The sequence below is a fragment of the Geospiza fortis genome, unplaced genomic scaffold (assembly GCF_000277835.1).
Source record: "Geospiza fortis unplaced genomic scaffold, GeoFor_1.0 scaffold538, whole genome shotgun sequence".
NCBI lineage: Eukaryota > Metazoa > Chordata > Aves > Passeriformes > Thraupidae > Geospiza > Geospiza fortis.
Window position 1 is genome coordinate 3,562,521 of NW_005054368.1, and position 15,580 is coordinate 3,578,100.

At 42.3% G+C, this 15,580-nt stretch overlaps 1 protein-coding gene across 2 annotated transcripts in view; it reads right to left on the minus strand.

Annotated features, from left to right (window-relative positions):
* SPECC1 (sperm antigen with calponin homology and coiled-coil domains 1) overlaps positions 1-15,580 on the minus strand; it is a 65,532-nt gene that overhangs the window by 35,232 nt on the left and 14,720 nt on the right. The gene's annotated exons all lie outside the window — the stretch shown is intronic.

Here is a 15,580-nt window from a genome sequence, read left to right on the forward strand (position 1 = left end):
AAGCCCTAAAGTACAGGACCATGAAGTGTGGGGATAGGGCACAATGAGGAGATGTTGTCCAATGTAGCCACATAAACAGGATGCAAGAGCAAGTTATGCAAACAGAAAGGGCTGGTGAGCCAGTGTTTGCAATAAAAACAACTTCCAGAAGGACTCTGGGGGGGAAATCCTAGAATGAATTCCATCTCCCCACATTTGGGACGCTCTTTGCTGACACACACGTGCAGCATCCACAGAAAATCAAAGAGCATTAAGAGCAAAGGGGAGCAGACTCCCTTCCTTACACTGCAACCTCATCACCCTCCCACAGCCTTCTCCTTGCCACAGCAGAGCAGGGCATGGAAGGGTTAACATTAACACCACCCCGTTTGCTCAGCATCTCTTTTGAAGAATGCACTGGGTTTATAAAGCCCACACAAACAGGAGCCCCTCCTCTCCCCCCCCCAAACACACACACTCTGCAGCAGCAGCACAATAAACACCCCAGACAAAGAGCAGCTGAAGAAAAGCCCCCTGAAGCCGGCACGGCACTGGCCGGAGAGCACAGAGAGCCTCTGTCATGGCAGGGGCACGGTGAGGCCAGAGACAAAGGCTCCAGTGTTTTTGGGAAGAGATACAGGGACAGCCAGGCCCACACAGCTTCATTCAGTCACCTACAGCTGGAGGGGACAGCCCAGCTCCGGGGTCTCCGGTGGAAAGCACCACGGAAGTGGAGATGGGAATTCTCCTTGCCAGAGCCCTGGCTCATGGATCATCCCAATCCCAACCCAACCACCAGGATCTGGCACCTGTAAAACCTACTCAGAGTGAGCTCAGCACATGAGCAAAGCTCGTGGTGTCCACGCAGACAACACCAGGAGATGGACAGGAGGAAAAGTGAAAGGACCATGATGTGATGTGACTTCCAGCAGGGAAATCCCAGCTCAGCACAGCCCCTCCCTGCTCAGAGAGAGGCACAGGTGAACCCCAGGTGGGAAAGCACTTGAATGCATCCAGACCATTGAGAAGGACAAGTGTCCAGCATATAGAAGCAGTTTTCACACAAGCTGCAACCATACTACAGTTTTAAGATGTAAAATCCACATTACAAATAATCAGAGACGTTCTTGAATGGAGCCTAAGGGGTGATTTAAAGCCTTCTGTGTCTCTTGGGCTTTTATTCAACCTGAAAGGGTTTTCTAGCTTTCACACAAAATTTTATGACAAAAGCAAGTGCTCTAAAAAACTTTTTGAATGCCCAAACTGGTTCAATAAGATGACTGTCAACTGGTCAGTTCATGACTAAGCAGTATTCCATAAATAGTGGGTGGTATTCTGTACATTGCAATAAATAATGAGGCAATTACACATTAGTACAAATTGCTTGGCACTAAGGAAACCATCTTTTCCTAGGACTTGTGCTGCACCTGTAGTGATGCCAATGTGTTTCTAATCACCACCAGATGACAACTGGAACATGATCATGGGCAGTGGAAGACATATACATAAGGATAACAATTAATGATATTTAACTGGGATTATCTGTACTCCACCAGCTTGCCAACCTGTGCAGGCTTTGAGCTCACTCAACGTGCCTCCTGTGTTTTGCAAGACTCCACGCTCTGCTGACTTGTTCTGTCATAAATCACAAGGCATTTGCTATCCATCAATAACCATTAACCAGCTTGGTTTTTTTAACATAGACTTACATATTTTCCTCATTCCACTCCCCACAAGCACCACATGATACTAAAAAGTCACAAGGAGTCCCAAAAAAAAAAAAAAGTTCTAAGTGCATATGTTGATCACAAAACCCCAAATCAAGTACAAACACCACTTTAAAGTCTATTTTATGGGCAAGCCCCCTGTGAATGACCTTGGGATTGAGCAGTGCAGTGGTTGCCAATGACTGCCAAGCCACAGCCTGAGGCCCCAGAGGCAGGAGCTGCACTGAGGGCTGTGCAAGTCCCCCTGCTGACCTGATTAAGTGGCCCCCAGTCTGGTGATGGGCTGTGGGACACTCCAGACAGACACGTGCCTCCCACTGCTGCATCCAACACAGCCCTGATTGATGCTGCTGCTGCTTGCAGTGGCTGGAATCACACAGAACTTCACTGCCTGGCCAGTGCTGCTGGTTTTGAGCAGGGGAGAGAAAAACAACCAGCCCTGAATCTCAGCGGAGGTCACCTCACACTGTGTTCCTCACCTGGGTGCCCAGTAAGAACTTCTCCATTTTCAGCTGTACTTTTCAGTCATGAGGCATTAACCCATAACAATAGACAGAACTTACAATTCTCTAAGTGCTTTACAGTTACCAGCTATTTAACTCGAATCTTCTGAAACACATAATTAAGTTTAAGCTACAGGACAGGGATGCAGAGAGAAATGAAACACCTCACCCAAGGTCACACTAAATCAGGATTAGGACCAGGGTTCATACCCTGCTGTGCAGCTTTCCATGCACCACTTGCTGCCAAGGAGCACTCCCTGACTTCCCACTGGTGTCAAAAGCCAAAGTATCACTTAAATGAGATAAAAGCTGACCCCTTGAGATGATCTTTTGGCTTTTTAATCCCATTCTCAACACAATTACAATGTTTCTCACAGAAGCATTAGGATTACTCCTCAGTTTTTCTACATCACGATCCATTTCTGATCTGAGCTCTCAGCACCTTCCATAGGGACATCCATAACCAGGAGAAAATGGACTATGGAATGGAGGAAAACATTTCCCAATGCTCCAAGGTGAAGCACACAGGATTGTTGCTCAGAGGTAACATCCAGGCAGCACAGCCAATGTAATTACAGTGGTAGCAGGGCAAGGGGAAGTAGGAGCCAACCATTTTACCAGCCACAGGGGGACATGTGTGACATTATGGAATGAAGATTCAATATGTTTATCTGCCTTTACATTCCTTGTGCTCTGAGATAACACATATCACTGCAGTAAAGCACCAGCCTTGAATTCACATTTATTTCACTTAACCCTTAATTATACTAACAGTTCAAACACCTGCTTCCCCAGTCCCAGAGCAGAGGAATAATCTCACTTGGGAAGTGACAGCATTTGACTACATAATCACCTTTGAAAATGTTCTAATTTCTGCCTTGAATCTATTTTTTAGAACTGGAGTCAATACAAAATTATTTGCCTCTGGCCTTTGTCCCATTTGTGTCCCACAACCTGCCCTTTTCTTAATCCTTCCCTCCATCAACATATTAATAACTCAAAGGTTAATGCCATGGCCTTCTGCTGTTCCACAGTGGAGTTAACAGGGAATGTTCCAGTTAGTACCTTATTCCTCAATTTTAATCCTGTCATCTCTTAAGCAAACAACAATAAAAACACATTGTTTCCTTCAACATATTCAAAATTCCACGTCAGTAATTCACTGTTCCATAGTTTCAGTAGGTACCAAGCCTCCTGCACCATCGATGTAATTTAAGCACTGATCACCCACAAAGCATTTCTGTCATGTAAGACTAAAGCATGGAGACAGATGCAGCTTTAGTGTGATGTTTTTAAACAATGGATACCTTATTTGAATTGCAAGGGCAGGATAACTAACAAGAACTAAAAGAAAGCTATTCATAGCACGCTGCAATGTTCCAGTCATACATTTCAGGAAGGCAAACTGTTGCCTGCAGACAAGTTTGTCCTCTCACGAGGGATGGTAAAGCTCTCTCATTCCAGCTCCTGCTTTTGCAACAGATCAGCAATTTCACTGTCCCGTGTCTGTCATCCCTAAATCCTCCTCAGAAAGGACAGTGCAACAAGAGATTACAAAAAGAAATTAAGGACTAACTACTCAAAGCCTCCCTGGAAGCAGAAGACAGAGGTGGTTCTGTCATTCTGGAATTCTGTCCTCACATGCCAGGATGTTTTAATAAAATTTCCCATCTGAACAGAACTCCTGAGCCTCAGATAGAAAAGTGGTTCTTTGAGGAAAAGGTCAGTATAAATCAAATGGGCTGGAAGCATTTAGCACCACAGCTAAGTAAAGGGAATATTAACAGCCCACGTTTGTACACCGAATAAAAAGAATTATTAAACCACCCCATACAATTTTACTGTGCTCTAGCACTTGTGGTTTATTTGAAATATGTCCTTCTTATCAATTCTGGCTTTCAGCTCATCCTCTGGCTGTGACTTCAGAGAGCACTTCCTGAGGCTTTGCCAGGGTGTGCTGAGGATCCAGAGCAGCACCAGGAACACACAGCAACAGCCAGGCAAGGCAGGCAGGCACCCTGTGCTCAAGCCTTGCCTGGGAAAGGTCCTGGCACCACTTTCAGTTTCTCAGTAAAACAAACCTGGCTCACAGGAGCATCTTAATTTCACCTGGTTTATGATGCCAAAACACAGCTGTCTAGTGCCATTTCAGATGACCTTTAGGTATATTTAAAATGCCTTCACTGCACTCTAAGATTTGGCAGCACCTGTAGGGGATTCATCCCTTGCTCCAGAGGCAGACAGAGCAAGTGGGATGTCTGAACACACCTGAAGTGCCACCAGACATTGAACTGAACAGTCAGACTTTCTTCACAGATTTACAAATCAATGTTAGAAGGCAGATAGCAGCTTTTTTGTGCTACATTCAGAATTCCTTCAGCACCCTAGTACCCTTTAGCTAATTTCCAGCTATACAATGAATGATTTAACACAATGGATTAATATGGGATTCATGACATCATCAATGTGAATTTACTCACAGCCAAGTCACAAAAGATGGCATTAGCTTGGAGTCACCAACCACACTCTTGGCTGACTCACTCTGATAAACCAGCACATGTTACAGGGAGCCTGGACGTGTTTTCTGACTTCTTTTGTCAACTCAGAGTAAAGTTTTAAAGAACCTAATTAACTTGGTGCTCAAAATCCATTTTTCAAAAGCAGATAAGCCACTAAGACCTCAAAGCTTAAGTGAAAGCCCCGGGGACTTAGCAGGTCCCTTTCTCCCTGTTCCAACATCAATCCTGAGATTGATATTGAGACTGATTAAGAGCCAGTGAGGGATGACCTTGGGGAAATGGAGACTGTACAGCACAGAGGAAGGATTGCTGTACACTTGACTCCTTTAAAGTTAAAAGGTTTCAGTACACAAATGTTTTATTGAATCACCCTATTTTCTCCTGCCTTTCCCCCCCTCCTTTGCTTAAAGCAAATGAAACAGTTAAAAAACAACTTCCCGGCTGACCAGAGATCTTCTGATATCCAAATTAACAGGAAACACACTGACACATTTCACGGTGACATGAGGAAAAGCAAACATTGAGAAGTAGGGCAGATAGAACAGCAGCCCTTACCTGCACTGCTGGGCTACTTCACACCACACCTACAGAGACAAAATCCCTGCACATTCTGCCACACTGCTCAATCCCCCAATCCCTAAACCTCTGGGAATGGTAGGACAGCTTGGTAACAAATACTGAAGGGATGCACACAAGTAAATCAAGCCATGAGGAAGATTTGAATCTTCTTGGGGGCTGAAATGTGAGTGAGACTGGATGCAAAAGGCTGGATTTTCAAAGAGATGCAGGTGGCAAGAGACACCACCCAGCACTTACTGATATTTTCAAAACTGCTTGAGCTGATTAGAACTTCATATTTGAGAGTGAAATGGCTGAAACCTCTGCTCCACCACCAGCTTAGGCAAAAGTCAGGATAAAGAATGGCACTATTGTATTGTGCAAAGTATCATGGCTTGATCTGCTTGGTACACCAAGGGAATGAGCTGAACGGGTTCCATTCTTCCATGACAACAGCACTGGATACTCCTTTGAATAAATCTCAAAAACTCGGAGGAGCAAACCATTTTCCATCTCTTTCAGGGCAGTCCTACAGTGCTCTCTGCTACCTGGTCTTTATGTAGCAGCAAACAAAGCAAAGCAAGGCTTGGCCAGTCGTGGCTTTTCCGAATTAATCAGTCTGTTTGCAGAGTGTTAGTCACAGAGCCAACACCTTCACAGGTCAGCACCTCCTTGGGAAGGTTCACTTGTACTCCACCTAGCTTTACAAAAAGACAAGGAGATGGCTCCAGAAAAACAAATTGGTTTTGATAACCCAGCACTAATTATATATAGAAGCTTCAGCTGCAATAAGGCCTTTTACTCACTTAGCAAATGCAGACTAGGAGTAATTAAAACATTAGCTTTTTTTCTGAATCATTTAATGGCCTGTTGGACTGTCTGGCCTCCCTGATTGCATTGTCTGTGGAACAGGCACAATTTGCAACAGGAGGAAAGAGCTAAAAGGTTTAATGCAAAGATTCTGATCTATGTAATCATGGTGGAGAATGTAGGAAAGCAACTCAGGTACTGATATTTGAGATGGAGGATAAGAGTAAGACCAAAGAGAAATAAAAATTACATAGTACTAGGGAACAACAGATGTCTGTACTGAAAAAGCTACACTAGAAAAGAAAAAGCAGCAACAAGCATCTTGATCTGAATAATTCCTAATTTAAGACTACAGAGACCCTGACGTTTGAGCTGAACACTTGGTAAAGGTTGGCTGATTTTTTTAGTTAGAAATACAAGTCTAGAGATCTGGAGTGCAAAAAGCACCCAAGAAAAGGCATTTTTGGTAACTTAAAGACAAAGTCATGACACAACTACTTGCCAATGGTTTAAATCTGCAGATGAACTATTGGTAGGACATTCTTTTCAAGGGTGGCCACCAGCAGAGACTCTCCCATGGCAGGAATGTAACCCAATAGTAGAGATGACCTTATAGTTGAAGCATCACTATTTAGTTCAAATTTTAGCATCTAAACAAATATTAAAAATCCAGAAAAGGCCCCAGTAAGTTTTATAGTGGTTTTAAAAGAGAAAAATGTCTGCTGCACAATTAAGGAATGATCACACACATTTTATTTTCAGCTTGTTGGATTCACCTGATCAATAGCTCTGTCGTTTTCTCCTTGCAGAGAAAGTCACATTTAATTCTTCCAGAAAAGTGTTAAAATGAAAATAGAAAAAGATCAACTCAGTATCTGGTGGTTCCAAGCTCAGCACAGCCACAAGAACTGAATTTCAATTTCACTTTGTCACAGCTCAATTCCATTACAGTGGAAACAAGGTCGCATTCAGAAGGTAAATGAGAGGAGATCTGATCAAAACCCTGTTCACAAAGTCTCATTGTGAATTTCAGCTGACTTTTTCTGCTCTTTATGGGCCTGTTCACTGACAATTCCTCTCTGAATAACAGCAAGAGTAGTTAAAATCTCTTTACCCTGAGAGTCTTGCCAGTGTCCAACAAAGGAGTCCCTCTGAACATTTTTGATGCTGTTTACTGAACATTTTTGATGCTGTTTACTTGAATTTCCTGAAAGTTTTTAAGCTGAAAATGAAAACTCAAGCTCGGATATCGCTGTTTTGAGTAAAAGTACAAAAGCAGTGCAGGCTCTGCTGCAAGAGGCCACTTTTGCTCCCAAAGATCATCAGGAAAGTGAACTGGCTGAGCTGAGAGACAAGAACTGCTCTGTGCATGCCCAGTCTTTGCTCCCACAAACACAAACTTCTCTTTCTGATGTGCTCAAGGGTCAAGGAGCACCCAAGGGGCTCCACTGCTCCCTAAGGCTCTGGCACCAAGAGAATCACGAGGTTCTGCAGTGTTCACCCCCAAAATGAGGGATACAAACCCCATGGAATTGCCAACACTGGTGCAGGTCACAAGTGGGGTGGACTCTACCCCTGAGCTGCTTTGGATTTCTGGAGTACCCAGCAACCTGGCATAACAAACACTGAGCCATCCAAAGCAAATGTTCAGGGAAATTCTATATCCTACACTTGCTGGAATATCCCTATGGTCAACTCAACACTACTTTTTTTGGAACTGTTAATACTACTGGGTCTGCCAAAAACTTTAGTCACCTCCAAGTTATACCCCTTATCTAGCCCCCACAAAAGAATGAGTAAAACTTTCAATGTGTAGCATTATCTCAAAATTAATCTGGTGAAAGTTACAGAAATAGAGAATTCTCCCTTTTTAAAATGAAGTACCCCTACTTGCTGGTTTTAATGCAAGTTTGTCATTTCCACAACCATCACAGCTCATTATTAAAAAATTACATAATTTTTATATTCCTTAAAGGGGGCTTGACTCCATATACTTGTGACACAAGCACACCAAAATAATTGGGATTTCTGTGTACTATGACACTTCCTGATTTTATTTGTTCTGGAATATTTCCTGCCTATGCACCTGTAAAAACAAGATAGGATCAGGTATAATCATCTCATATCTACAGCTAAATCAACTTTGAGCTAAACTATTCTGGCAGTTTTTTAGACAACTGTTAAAAAAGAAAAGCCATAAATATTAATTTTTCCGTGAAGAGGGACAAAATCACTGGTGTTTCACTGAAACAAAGGATTTTTTTGTTTGATATGGTTGGTAAGTCTGGAGTTTCCTTTGTTTTCCTACCTGTTAGATCTAAGGCTACTGCTTTCCAGAAGGTTTTTAGCAACTGCTCTGGGGAACATCCTTGGAGTTAATAACACATCCCCCAGAACGTGCTGTTCAGAAAAAGCAGGGATTTTCTTGAAGATAAAGCAAAGAAATAATCCATCAACTCCTATGGCTGTACTAGGAATATTCCTGAGATAAAGAACCACTAGCTACACTAAGTTTTCCTTGATTCTAGCTTGCAGACAAGGAGATAATTCTCCTCAGCTCAGAAAGCAGCTTCCAGCTAATCTAGCCCAGAAGTTCTCCACTCAGCCACTGCTGGGTTAACAGTGGTGATAAAACAGCTGTACTTCCATTTCTGGAAAATATAATTATAATGGATAAAATACCAGTGCTGAGTGTTTTGAGAAGCACAGGAAATTAAAAAGCAAACAAAACTAACCAACCCTAAATCCAACCATACCAACTCACTTAGCAGTGGCTGTCAGTACTTGTGCTCCTCCATGCACAGTGGTTGTCACAACTGAACGTGATCTGTGGTTCGAGTTAATGAAAAACTTTCCTAAAACCTCTTGCTCCAAGAATTCAATAGGAAGGAACAGTGAGAACCCTGCTCCTGCTCCTCCCAGACAAGTCAGGTGCTGTGGATCCCTCTAAGCATCAAAATCTATCTGGTATCTCTCCACAAACACAAGGGATAACCAAACATTATAAGAGGGGAAATGCTTAATGTCCAACACTTTCACAATTAGCAGGTAATTTACTCAGCCTGTTTAATTGTTCAGGAGGCCATGCTATGGACTGAACCATGGAACTGACAGAGATACCTGCAAGGGGCTTTACCATCCTTCTCTTTCTTTGTAAAGAATGCTCTAATTCCTTTTTCTTCCCACTGAGCAGAGCCATCACAGAGGAAAAGAAACTGAAAATGCCTCTTCAAGCACTGGGGTCAGGAATCCATGATCCCAACCCTCCAGCTCAGGAATGCTGCCCCACGCTCGGCCAAAAGAACTTCTGTCCTCATGAATTCCCAAATCCTGCTAATCCAGAAAGACAGGGGGGAAAGGATCACAAATGGAAACATGAAAGGAGGTTCCTCTTCCTTCCCTAAAAGGGCAGAACTTAAAAGCTAGAAGCTAATTTTTTAAAATTGTTTGCTTAATACTTAATAACCAGTTTGCATTGCACTGGTGTTACAACTGCCTTTTGTTTACTGAAATGTGATGGCCACACAATAAACCCAGTTTTATTGTCATTTCCAGCCTGCTTCTGTGAGGGGGTGGGGAAAGGACTCCAGTTTAGTCTCCACAGCTCATCCAGAGCTTTAGCTCAGCCCAGCACAGAGCTAAGAACAGCCAATACTGGGAACTGGGCTGAAATCATCACAACTATCAACACAGGATGAGACACATCAGGAAAAGAAATGAGACAGAAGGGGAGAGGAGAAAGCTCATAACATAATGAGATATTTATCTATAAAACATTGCCCACTTCAAAGCAGGAGGAGCTTGAACTCCTTGGTTTAAAAAAAAAGAGCTTTTAATTAAAAGATCAGTCAAAGATTTTCCACAGTCAAGCAGCCTCAAAGAAACCATGTGTGGAGGAGGCTGAGAGTAATTCTTAACATGATTAGTCCATTCTTCAAACTCAACAAGGTTTTATGAAAGCATGTCTCAAGACCTAGAAGATAAGGATTGTGGAAATATCCTCAGCCCCTCAAAGAGGGGCTTTTCCCTTCTGACACCTCTATCCTGATCAGCTTTTGCCCTGGAAAAGCCTGGAAAAACATATTTAGAGCTCTGTGCCTCCCACCTCGTGGCAAAATATAATCCTAGGACCCATGGCTTTGAGTAAAGTTACTGCCATGGAGTTTAGGAGGCCTGCCTTGAAATATTTCTGTGCATTGCCCTAGTCAGCTGAAAACTGAGGCTGTACTGAGCACCCAGCCTTCCATTAGATAGAGGTTTAAAAGCCTTTGAAGGTTTAAATGAATTGCACCACTTTTCTGGAGCACTCTTCCCATTCAAGGAATGTTTCCAGACTGGGATGGACGTGACACCACCACCTAATCCCCTCCCAGCATTACAGCTGACACTACAGGCTCTGGGGAACAAGACTTTGAACCACTTCCCTTTGGTCAAAGAATTTAAAAATGCTTTTTATTTTCTGAAAAAAATCCCCAGAATTTTGACAATTTAGCCTTAAATAAGAAAAATGCATGGTTCTCTACAGGCTGCAATTTAGCAACTATTTCACATTATTGCAGAGACAACAGCAGGGCTATTGCACTGGAGGAGCTTTCCCAGCAGAGAATACCAGTCCTGGAATGACTCCTGTTCATGTAACCTCATCCCCTCTTACCAGCTGTTAATTATGACTAATGAACCTCATGCTGAGTTGGTTCTGTTCTGCACAAGCACAGGGAATTACCTCTGTTTTATTTCAGGAATCATAAGCATTTTTGTCTATGAGAGTAAGTATTCAGTTATACTTTTGAAGGTCTTTCCTGTATTGCAGAGAACTCAGTTCTTGCCAACAAATTTATCATTATCCACACCCTTGTGGAAACAACTCCTATAAAAGGGATTATATGGACATAATTATTTGGTATCACAAGGATTTCTACATCTTCAGTATAAATGCTGCAATGGCAAAATACAGAAGACCTTTAGGGTGTGAAAAATACAAAAGAATATCCTCCAGATGCAGGGAAGAAGCCACCTTTGCATTCTGCATTTTTAAGACTAATTAAAACAGATTAATATCCTTAGTACAGGATGGGATTTCTTAATTCAGTTGGGAAAGAAAGAAAAGTCATCCAACATAAGTAAGATGTGTCAGAGGATTAAGTGCACCCTGCCCCTAAAGCCACTTTCTTTCCATACATTAATAAATATGATTTCATTGAAGTTGCTGGTAAAATCCTTACTTGCCTGAGTAGCAATGATTTTTAACACTTAGCACCAAAGCATCCATCAGGACAGGAATGTGAGAGGAACAGAACTCTGCTCACGGGATGTGGACATATTTGCTTTGCTCCCAACATTTTTCCTAAGCAACTGAATAAATTCCAACCAAGATACAAATCCTACAGAGCTGGTAACAAATGGAAAATATATGTCCTGGTTTCAGCCAACACATCCCTTACACATGCTCAGAACTGAGCCCTGAAAACTCATGTTAGCCCTTTGCTTTCCCAGGAGTGCATTTTTCCAGTGATGAATATAAAATTTGCCTGTAAGAACTTCAAATGTAAATTTTGCTGCTGATAAAAATATAGAGCTTGTTAGCTGTGTGCTCCAGAGCCTGATGAAAAGGGCAGGAAGCTGCAGCTCTGATGTAATTTATAGCCTGAGAGAACCAACCCATGATCACACAGCACACAAGGGCAGAGTGCTCTGCCTCAGAACATGCAATCCATACCTATTGATGCTTGTGGAAAAACAATTCATGAAATATAATAGATGGAACATTCCAAAGAGATCTGTGAACACAAGCCTGGTTTGGATTACAGGAAGAAAAAAGTTGATGCATGGAAAATTTAACAGTGTCTATTACCATCATCAGAGATCTCAGTTTTAGATCATCTTCAATCATCATGCTCAAATTGCTTGGAGATACAGAATGGAAAAGTAATAGAAAATAATGAAAATATCAAATATTTATCTGTCTTCTACTGTCAGTCTGTGAGAATCACAGAAAAATCAAATTAAGTTCTCCTCAAGCAATGCAGTACAAACAAAATCAGAGAAGTACTCTTGCCTCAGTTTTAGAATCTCGTGTTGTTTTGAAAGCTACATTCCCTGTGGAAATCAGATTTTATGAAGAGTAAATTAGTAAAATTGGGGAGGAATTAAAAAGAGGAAAAAAAATAAGACAGATTACTTTACTGAAATACTGGTAGAAGGTCCAGAACACAGGACTGCTTCCAAATAAACTCCTCAGTACCTCCAGAGCTCTGGCAGCTCTCAGTGGGAAGACCAAGGGGCAATACATGCTCAGGTTTCTTTGGCCAGCTCTACAACTTCAAGATCTTGAGGAGCCAAACATATCCCAAACAAAAAGAAGCAAACTTCTCTTTCTCCATTATTCCCCATTCAGCATTATTCCCTTCTCCTTCCACCCTTTTCCCTCTTTCAAGTAATTTAATGCTGTGTCAGAACCAACACAACCACAACCATCCCCTGGCTGTTCCCTTGCACTCTGCAGCTGTCAAGCACATTAACTAAACTAATGAAAAAATCATAAAGAAAATTAGCTTTTACATTTATTATCATGTTAGATCTATCACTGGTAGGTCCTAAACCACCACCAGCACTGGGGTAAAAGTACAATGCAGAGCTCTGGACCCACAGGACAGGTTCTTGTTGACCAGTTCCTTCAGAAGGATTCCCAAAAGCTCCCTCCTTTATCCAAAAATGGCTTTGTTTTGCTGATGGAAATTAATCTCACACAAAATGCATAAACCACATCCTGCTGCCTGCCATGCCCTAAAAGTTCTTGTAAAAGCTGTCATCCTGCCCATGGAGAAAGCACTCCCACTCAGCACATCCTCCAGCCAGGGCAGAAAACTGCTGGGAAGGCCCTGTAGTGTAGGAGAGCTTATTGATTATCTTTTGCACTAATTTAGCTGTCATTAGCCTTTCAACTTGGAATCAGGGGACCTCAGGTTATCACTGAACACTGCCTCAGACAATTCTAGAGGTAAGTTACTCACACTCATGACTAAATTCTTCTAGGAGGTCAGTCCAGACTGTGACAGTGGCTGTTCCCATTTCACTGGTCTGGGAGCAGAGGGGACACTGCCACTGACTGATGTGTCTGTCAGTCCTTCTGAAATTATTTCATCATGTCAGCCCTCTCAAGTCACCTCACGAGACCCATCAACAGAGCTGGCCCTCACTGGCCTTGAAGAAAAGCTTAAGTCAAGTAAAAATTACTCTCCAGGGGAAAATAAAGTTCTTCAATACCAGTTGAATCAGCAGTGTGTTACTACTCTGAAAAATGAGAGCATTTGTAAACCCCCCATGCAAGAATGACTTGTGGGAGGAAGAGGTGACTAAGGAATTAAACTATCCAGTGGAGAGCAAATTGTGGTTTGTTGGCTCCACTGGGAACAAAAGGTCTGTGGCTGGCTGCCCGAGCTGCAAGAGGACATGACTTGCAGTCGGTATTTCCATGAAAGCTGTTATGTGATTCATTAGCTTTGCTGGCCCCTCTCTCCTCCCTCCCTTCCCCCCACACCATCATTAAACTCATCTGGTCTCTCGAGCTCTTGCGTGGCAGAAATGGTGTTCTGACATCCAACAGAGTTAAAATGAACGGCTCCCATGTTTGGGAGAAAAAAGAGGGAGACTAAAGAGAGGACCCAGGAAAGATCTGACTACACACCCTGAAAACAAAGAACAGAAATGACAAGAACATGTATTTATACAAAAGCATTTATCTTGAAAGTCTCCTATGTTTTACACTGAAAAATCCCTTTCTCGAACTCAAATGAAGCCAGCCCTGGTCCAGGACAAAACAGACATAAGAAAACAGATCAATACTGACTCAGTGCACGCACTGACACTTGATATTCTCATCCAAGCCATGTAAGCATGTTTTACAAATAAACACAATCCCAAAAAAAGCCTAACCCTTGGATAACCCCACCCGTCACCTTGTTCCAACAAGAGAAGTTAACATTTCCCATTCAAGCGATTCTTTCAGGAAAGTTTTTGTGGGTATTGAGTCATTTTTTTCCACCTCTTCCCAAAGGTATTCATCATCCATCACCTGCAGATGTTTAGAGGATAAACAAGCCCCCCATCACCGTGTCAACCAGTGTCAAAGAACATCAGCGCTCCTGTTCAGAAATAACAGGAGGCCTCCCTGTTTCCAAGGCAAACTATGTTTGAAAGGCTTTCTCCCAATAAACACTGTGCACTGGATAATTCTGGATTCTTCCATAGCTCCCAGGAAATGTTCCAGCTATTCCACAGGTGCTCTGGCCTCTGTTTGTATACACTGTTTCCTTTAGCTTGGGTAGTCAGTTTCAAAAGCAGAAAACGAATTCTGCTGACAAACTGCTGCAATATTCACTCGCCTTTCACATAATTTTCTGTACTACTTCATAGGTGTTTTCATTCTAAAACCTCCACTCGTTTTAGAAATATGAATATTCAGAGCACTGGGGAAACCAGTGACTTGCAAGGAGCAGAGTTTTGGCCAAGAAGTGATGCAAACTTGGGTCACACACCACAAAGTCCTCACAAATAATTGTAAAAGCTGTTTAAAGTAAGTTTTAGATTAGAAGCTAGGAAAAGCCTATAGAATTTAATGTTATTACAAGCAATCCTCTCAAATCCTTGTTAGGCACTCTTAGGAAGATGGAGATTAATTTGAGATGATACTGGGCTGTCAGAGTCTTCTGTTCCAAACATTCCTATCAGACACCAGCAATGGATTCCTTCCTGTCTTCTCCTTGCCACAGTTTCTTGCTCAGTCAGTCCCAGTTCTTTGATTTTCCTGTATTAATGTGTTAACTTTCAACTGCTCAGCTTGGAGGCAATAATTTCCTTCCTGTTCCTGGACAGCACTGAGCAGCCCACCCAGAATTTACACTTAATAGGAAAACCCATTAAAGTACATAATACTCTCATAAATATGTGAAAATAAGTATTTTACTTGAAATGATAACCTATATCATAACAGGATCAGATCTTTAAAGGCTTCAGTGCCCACTGACACCAAGAGGAGGAACAAAGCTGCCCCCACCACCCCAAAATGGTAAGTTTGGGGTGAAAGACTTAGAGATGAGCCATAAGATGTCCATAAAGTTTCCTAAGAAGGCAGACAAGTTGACCCTGAATGTCATGCTCAGGGAACAGCCAAATGGGTTGTCTGTCACTAAAGCTGGCTCATGAGCTAGATCAACAAAGCAACCCATTCCTGGGGTTTAGTCTGGTTATTCCAAACACAAGCTTAAAAGTACCACAGTTGTTCAAGGAGTTGGTGTTCCTGAATGAGAGCTGAATTAAGTTCACTCAAGCAGAAACAGAACTCAGAGATACTACAAGTATCACATTCTGATGTGAGAAGCAGGTTTTTGCATCCAGCTGTCAAAAACACAAACTCTGAGCTCCAAAGCCAGAGCTCTCACACACAATAAGGACTACATTGTCAGATTTTTTCTTTTTGTCAGCAGGA